The sequence below is a fragment of the Camellia sinensis genome, unplaced genomic scaffold (assembly GCF_055761805.1).
Source record: "Camellia sinensis isolate YWXY unplaced genomic scaffold, ASM5576180v1 Unanchor13, whole genome shotgun sequence".
Taxonomy (NCBI): domain Eukaryota; kingdom Viridiplantae; phylum Streptophyta; class Magnoliopsida; order Ericales; family Theaceae; genus Camellia; species Camellia sinensis.
This window is the reverse complement of record NW_028129009.1, coordinates 797,393-805,866: the sequence shown is the minus strand read 5'-3', so window position 1 is coordinate 805,866 and position 8,474 is coordinate 797,393.

Below are 8,474 nucleotides of genomic sequence, written 5' to 3'. Positions count from 1 at the left end.
TCCAAGATATTAATTTGGCAAGTTATGGTATTGCAGAACACTGTCTAGTGCGAGTGTTATTCCAACAAGAAATATTGTTTGTAGGTTGTTGTAATGGGATTAAAGAAAATTGAGTTTAGTGCTTGTTTATAGAGTACTCAAGTCTTTTAATTGAGCGATCTTTTTAACTTGAATATTGTTTTTTATTGTTATCATTCTGTTGGTGAAAATTATCAATTTGAAGTTTTTTCTATCAACCATTGAAAAGAGGAATTTATGTTTATTTATATTTGATTTCTTGAATTACTTAGAAGAGTATTCCAAAATATAAGTACACATTTTCGAAGTTCATAATGTTCTTTGGCACAAGTCTCTTTAATGAATTAGTTTCAATACTTGTAAGAGTCCCGACAACCTTTAGCCAGAATCTGTACAACTATGGAAAAGCTTACAAATATATCAATGTGTCAAAAAAATTTATCAAGAAAATTTTCCAAAAAAATAAGTCAATGAACTGCAATCATAGTGCGTACATCTCAATAATTTTAAATTTATAACATACATTCCAAGCTCGGGTAAGTTTCATGGTATGTTTTTATGGTCTTTGACATTTTTTATGCAAAAAGAAGAGCACACAAATCATGTTAGTGTTGATTTTTAGATTAAAGAATTGTTTGAGAATAGATTATTTTAATAATTTTATGAAAAAATATACAGAAAAATAAAAAAATAATGTGATTCAAAAAAGATAAAATAACAATAAATATATTATTTTAGTAGGTTGCCCTAAAAGACTTCCAAAGAAGATATTGCATAAGAAACGTACAGTGTGAGAAATAAAATGAAGTTGTTTCTCAACTATTCAATCTGATTCCACACGGTTGAGGACTTATTGGGCAATATAATAAATAAACTATTTATTAATTTATTTAGATTATATTATTTTTTTATTTTTTTAACATATCTTTTCGTAATAAGTAAAAAAAAAATCAACTTATAAACTATACCCCAAAATAACCCTGGGTCTAAACTTGAAACTCCCCTTTAAATTCTACGTCTGAAATTTGAACTGAGAGTATTGTAATATGCTTGAAACAAAATATAAACGGAGCCTAATGATATAATATATAATAAATCATATTTAATTATTTCAAACACAACAAAAAAAATGAAAAGTCTACAGATCCACCCTTATCAATCAAGAAAATTCTAAATAGGTGATTGTATAGTGAAAATTAATTTGTGTATTATAAGGTCCATGTAGAATGTGGTAGAGATTAATTTTTGAATAATTTGTGAATTGATAAAGATAAGTTTGTACTATTATTCAAAAAAAAAAAAAAAAAATGAAGAAAAAAAAGTATACCTTCTACATATACTTCTTCCATGTCCTTGAAGCAATGAGATATCAAGTCAGTTGTACTTCACTAATGGAAAATAGATTGGGAGAATTACACTCACACGATGTTAGCGAAAAATAATTACAAATAAATGAAAATATTATTAATATTTATAATTATAATTATAATTTTTTTAAAATTTTTTGGCAAATAACTTTTCATGCCCCCACTGTTGGATAGAGAGAAAAAATTATAAAAATATAGCGTGCAAGTCATTTTGTGATGGAATGTAAGTAAAAAACTAAAGCTATGTTTGTGTTTTTTTTTTTTTGGTTCCACTTTGTAATAATTTCTCTATTTTTTTATGAGTAATATGCGAAGTTATCATTATCAATCCATAAATTATTTAGAATTTTTATCTTGTGAATTATATTTACTTTACGTATGGACGGTATACTACACAAATAATCTCTATCATGCAATCACTCGCTCAATTTTCTGAGTAGATTACTTTAAATCAGTAACTTTGCTCTCTTTTTATTAATGTGGGATCCAAATAATAAGAAAATTGCTTCTATTTCTCTAGTTTAGGGGAAATTATTCCGTCTCAGCTAAGTTGTAATCAATTTGATTGATTATTTTATGTAATTTATAAGAGAGAAAATAAGAAATATTGGATATATAATTAATAGAATTGTAAGGATACATTATGTAAGATACGAAACGAATCTATGTAATAATTTTTCTTAATTTAGGTACTAAAGTCTCATTTGAAAATTAGTTATTTTAGTTAACCTTTTAAAATTTTATAAAAAAATATATAAAAAAATAAAAATTATATAATAATTTATAATAATTTTATGACTTTTTAACTAGTCTCCAAACGCTGTCTTTGACATGAAGATAAGACTTATGTCATATTCCAATCAGACTTTTTTTTCTAATTTGGCGTACTTTAATTGGTTCGTTCTACCAAATCTGATTGTTGACCTTGTACTCTTGTTTTTAGAGCCGGAGACCTTGTACTCTAAGAATAATTTTCCCGAACTAACTACTACGCTGACTGACTCAGCTTGTATATGCGAACACGTGTTATTATTATTATTATTATTATTATTATTCTTATTATTTTAATATCTTAAATTTTATTGAGTATATTCCAGTACTTGCAGCCAAAAAACATAAGAAAATTTTAAATTTATCTATTTTAATTTTTTATAAATTATTTAACCTAATCAAATGTGTGTATATATATATATATATATATTTGTCAATTTACTTTTAAACATTTTCATTTTCATTTTTCTTCCTAATTAAACAAACCGTATAAGTTTTCAATAATGTTTACATTTTAATATATTATTTTACGACAATGCTCCATACACCCAGTGGGGGTGGCGCCCCCAGTGACGTGGCGCACCCCCACTGGTCCAAAATCAAAAAAAAAAGAAAAAAAAAGAAAAACTGTTTTTTTTCTTCCAACCCCCAGCTGACACCTCACTGGGTGTCACCCCCAGCTGGGGGTAGGAAGCATTTTTGATTATTTTATAGAACAATGCTTGGGACCCCCTTTTGGGGGTCACCCCCTCACCCCCCTTTGCCACGTGGCGGGTGGTGATTGGAGGAGCAGGAAAAAAAAAGAAAAAGAAAAAGAAAAAGAAAATGTAACCAATGAGAGAGAGAGGGGGTCAAAGGGGGTGGGAGGAAAAGGGGAGATAAATCATTGTTGTATTTTATATTGCTTTAGGGGACAAAATTCATGTAATGCTCCAATTTGAATTTGATTAGATAAAATAGTGAATTTCACTAGTTTTGTGTGTCTTCTTTGAAGAGATATATCTTAAATGGTGTGGTGGAATAATACTTGAGGATTGCTAAATAATTTATCTATAATTATAATCATTAGATATTAATGCAACTTATGTGTTACTCATTAGATTAATGGTTGTAATTGTTTTACATAACTAGATATCAATTATTTTTAAATATTTATGTATTCTATAACAAATCACTTATAATTATTTAAAATAATTTTGAAATTTTCACACATTCAAATTTTCATATAGTTTAATAGCCATAAGTAAATTTGGATAAAGATATGGCAACATCAGCAGAATCATGAGATTTTTAACCCTTTGATTCTTTGCTTGTTAATTATTTTCCAAAAATTAAAATTAAAATCTCAAAATTTAACTGCATTAACAAATCAAATCTTAACATTTTAATTATTTAAATTTAAACTCTAAAATTTTAAAATAGTATCAAGTCCAAACTAATGAAAAAATATCAATTTAGATAATTTAATCACTTTTCCTCCCTTTATTACTATTTACAATGACCTCACTCGCAACTAGGGGTGGAACTTGGGCGGACTCAACCCGAGCAACCTGAACATAGCCCGAATTTTTTTAGAACTTGAACAAGATATTTTCAAATTTGGTACGGCCTTAGGCAAAAATTCAGAAGTCCGAATTAAATTTGGACAGGCTTGGGCAAAGATATCAAACAACCCGAGCAACCCGAAGCCTCAATTGTACATATATAGATATATAAAAATATCAAATATATATATATATATATATAAATTATTAGCCATTACATGATATTAAAGTAATTTAGATTATTAAATCATATTGAATATATATTATATATACAAATAACATAAAATCTTACTCTTTTATTTATTTATTTTTATTTTCACTCATAAATTGTAAAGACTACTATAGCAGTATCTCTCTTGCAGTATATAAATTATCTGTTTTGATGGTATTAATGATTTTTTATATATATATATATAAAAAATGTAAATAGAGTCAAATTTTAATAATTTAGTAATGTAACTGCAAAAAAAAAAAAAAATACAATTCGGGCAACTTGAGTTTAACTCGGGTCGATCTTTGGTAGACAGTCTCGGGTTACAATTCAGGCTTGGGTAGATCTTAACACAACTTAGGCTGGACTTGGACAACCTTCTAATCCGACTAAATTCGCTCGAGTTGCACCCCTACTTGTAGCATTGTCTATCATTAGCTATTATCTTCCCCAATAATGATAGATAGCTCTAATTTTGAAGCTCTAAAAAGAGTTTTAATGATGTGGCAAGTGACAAAAAAAAAAAAAAAATAGGCACACAGATCACATCACATATGGACTCCACTCCTTGTCATATCACTAGAGTTCTCTTTAGTGTTCTAAAATTAAAACTTCTATCTTTATTTTTATCTTCCCAAACCCACTATTATTGATCCATCATTTTTTTCATTTAGTATTATTCATTTTCTTTTTTAACTCACTACCACTTCTTTTATTTATTTCTTAGTCCATAATCAATACGATTGTTTAATATAATTGACAAAAGTTAATTAAATTATCTAAATTTCTCCGATTTGCTAAGGAATAGTTAGGATTGATTCCATTTAAAAAATTACGATTTTGAACTAAAACAATTACAAAAATTAGAGTGTGATTTGTTTTAAAAAAAATTATTTTTGTAATGTTCGGATTATTTTTCTTATTTTCAAAAAATAATATCGTACACGCGGAACCGTATATCTCCCCGCAGAGCCTCGTGCGTGCTCAGGTGGGACCTGTTGGTCATTTGGTGGTGGAATAAGTCTTTTTATTTTATTTTATATTTTATGATCATTACTTTCAAAAAAGAATAAGTTATAAATATATTTTTAAAATTTATTTAAAATATAAATTACTTATTTGATAAATTATAAATATTTTTTTATCAGAATTTTTTATTTAAAAATGAAAATTTTAACTGATTTCTTGTACAATAATAAAATTACATAAATTATTAATTACAATAAAATTTTAATATCATTAAAAACTGATAATTGATTTGATAATCTATTGATAAATGGATCATTTATTATAAAATTATAAAAATAAAATAAAATATTCAAAATTATAAAAAAATTATATTTTAAATAAATCTTAAGAGATATATTTATAATTTATGACTTGAAAAAATGATGGGCCATTCAAAGAATACAACCCGAATATATCTTGTTTGGGGTGTATTAATAAGTACACATTTTTTTATTTTTTTTAAGTCATATCACTATTATATTTTCTTACATATCTTTTTGTAAAAAATCAAAAAATATACTTATTTAGATCATTTCAAATCAACAGAAAGAATTATCTTGTCTTTTAAAAATTTTTATTTTTGTAATGTTCGGATTATTTTTCTCATTTTAAAAAAATAATATATCGTACACGCGGAACCGTATATCTCACCGCAGAGCCTTGTGTCGTGCGTGCTCAGGTGCACCAAGGATCCTCTAGAGTGAAATTTTTCTAAAGTTTCATAGAGTGTTACATTGTGTGGTTGAGATTTACTGGCAAGTCACATCAATTTTTCTGATGTGACTTGCCAGTAAATCTCAACCACACAATGTAGCACTCTAGGAAACTTTAGAGAAAAATCACTTTAGAGAATCCTTGCTCGCTCAGGTGGGACCTGTTGGTCATTTGGTGGTGGAATCAGTCTTTTTATTTTATTTTATTTTATATTTTATGATCATTACTTTTAAAAATAATAAATTATAAATTTATTTTTAAAATTTATTTAAAATACAGATTACCTCTTAAATTTTAAAAAATTATAAATAATTTTTTATCAGAATTTTTTTATTTAAAATTAACTTAAAAAATGAAAATTTTAACTGATTTCCTATAAATAATAAAATTACTTGAATTATTAATTAAAATAAAATTTTAATATCATTAAAAATTTATAATTAATTTGACAATCTATTAATAAATGGATAATTTATTATGAAATTAAAAAAATAAAATATAATTTTTAAAATTATAAAAAATTATACTTTAAATAAATCTTAAGAGATATATTTATAATTTATGACTTTAAAAAATGATGGGCCATTCAAAGAATTCAACTGGAATATCTTGTTTGCAAAAATGCTTTAGAGCTCTAATATAGGAACTCTAATAGCTCTAATGGGAATGTGGGACCCACTCTTATAGGATATTTGTGCCTTGCCTTGTTTTTTTTTTTTTTTTTTTTTGTACTTGGACACATCACTAGAGCTCAAATTAGAGCTCTAGATTTAGAGCTCTCTAGTATTTCCCATCTTGTTTGGGGTACTAATAAGTACCCACTTTATATTTTTTTATTTTTTTAGGTGATAAATTTTGGAAGAGCAGAGGCAACAAGAAGAACCAATTCCAGTCAAATTTGTCGAATTCAACGCTGCTATACAATAAAATCAAATTGCTATCTATTTATATCTATATTATATATTAAGCAAAAGGAAGTTTTTAATCTCAAACTTTGTGAGAGCTCTAATCTTTCAATCTAAATTTTTTGATTTTTTGATTTAAAAAAAAATCTTAGCATTTATTAACTTCTCCCAACTCCCAAGTCTTACCCTCATAATAACACTTTAATGCATTAAGAACAAGCATAAAAAAAATTCTTTGAAATCCAACACATATGAATTCCTTGAAAAGTCCAAACACATATGCTTATTATCCCTCATAATAACATTTTAATGCATTAAGAACAAGCATAATTTTTTTTTTCCAAAAGTCCAACACATATGATTATTACCAAAATATTAAACTTTAATATAATATAATAAATAAAAAAAGACATTTACTTCCTTAAAAAGTCCAACACATATGATTATTATCAAAATATTAAACTTTAATATAATATAAAAAAAAGAAGACATTTAAAAAAAAAAATTAAAAATTATAGTTCACATCTAGATAATTGTAAACACAATCCGTGCATAGCACGGGTGATATACTAGTTATATATTAAAGTAAAAGGGGGGTTTTTAACTCTAAATTTTATAAAAACTTCAATCTTCCAATCTAAATTTTTTAATTTTTTGATTTAAAAAAAAAAAACTTAGCATTTATTAACTTCTCTCAACCCTCAAGTCTTACCCTCATAATAACACTTTAATGTATTAAGAACAAGTGTAAAAAAAATTCTTTGAAATCCAACACATGAATTCCTTAAAAAGTCCCAACACATATGATTATTATCCCTCATAATAACACTTTAATGCATTAAGAACAAGCATAAAAAATTTTTCTTGAAAAGTCCAACACATATGATTATTATCAAAATATTAAGCTTTAATATAATATAAAAAAGGAAAAAAAAAAGACATTTAAAGAAAAAAAAAAAGACATTTAAAAATCGCAATTCACATATATAAATAATATATTTATACTATATATTAAGCAAAATGGGGTTTTTAACCCCAAGCCTTGTGGGAGCTCTAAGAGCATCTCCAATGCACTAGGCATATAATACTTGTTAGTTAAAATGCCTAGTGTGATTCACTTTTTTCAATTCCAACGCACTAGGCATATGATTAGGCATTTTGGCTCAACTCATATTCACTAGCTACATGTAGCTAGCCTTCAACGCTAGGCAAAATGTATTCAATCATTAGGATCATTTCCCTCCATCTTTGTTGTTGACGTGGCATTCTATAAAATTAATAGTATTTGGATTAATAGCAAAGAGCATGGTTGGAGTAAAAACATAAAACAGTTGATAGGCAAAATAAAATATATACTTTATAGTAATATTTAGATAGGTAAAATGCCTACTACCGTTGGAGATGCTCTAATCTCCCAATCTAAATTTCTTGATTTAAAAAAAAAAAAAAAAAACCTTAGCACTTATTAACTTCTCCCAACCCCCAAGTTTTACCCTCATAATAATACTTTAATGCATTAAGAACAAGCCTAAAAAAAATTCTTTGAAATCCAACACATATGAATTTTTTGAAAAGTCTCAACACATATAGTTATTATCCCTCATAATAACACTCTAATTCATTAAGAACAAGCATAAAAAATATTTCTCGAAAAGTCCAACACATATGATTATTATCAAAATATTAAAATTTAATATAATATAATAAAAAAAAGAAGACATTTAATTCCCTAAAAAATCCAACACATATGATTATTATCAAAATATTAAACTTTAATATAATATAAAAAAGGAAAAAAAGAAGACATTAAAAAAAAAAAAGACATTTAAAAATCACAATTCACATATATAGATAATTGTAAATATATTAAGAAAAAAAGGGTTTCTAAACCCCAAGCCTTATGAAAGTTTCAATCTCTCAATCTTAATTTTCTAAA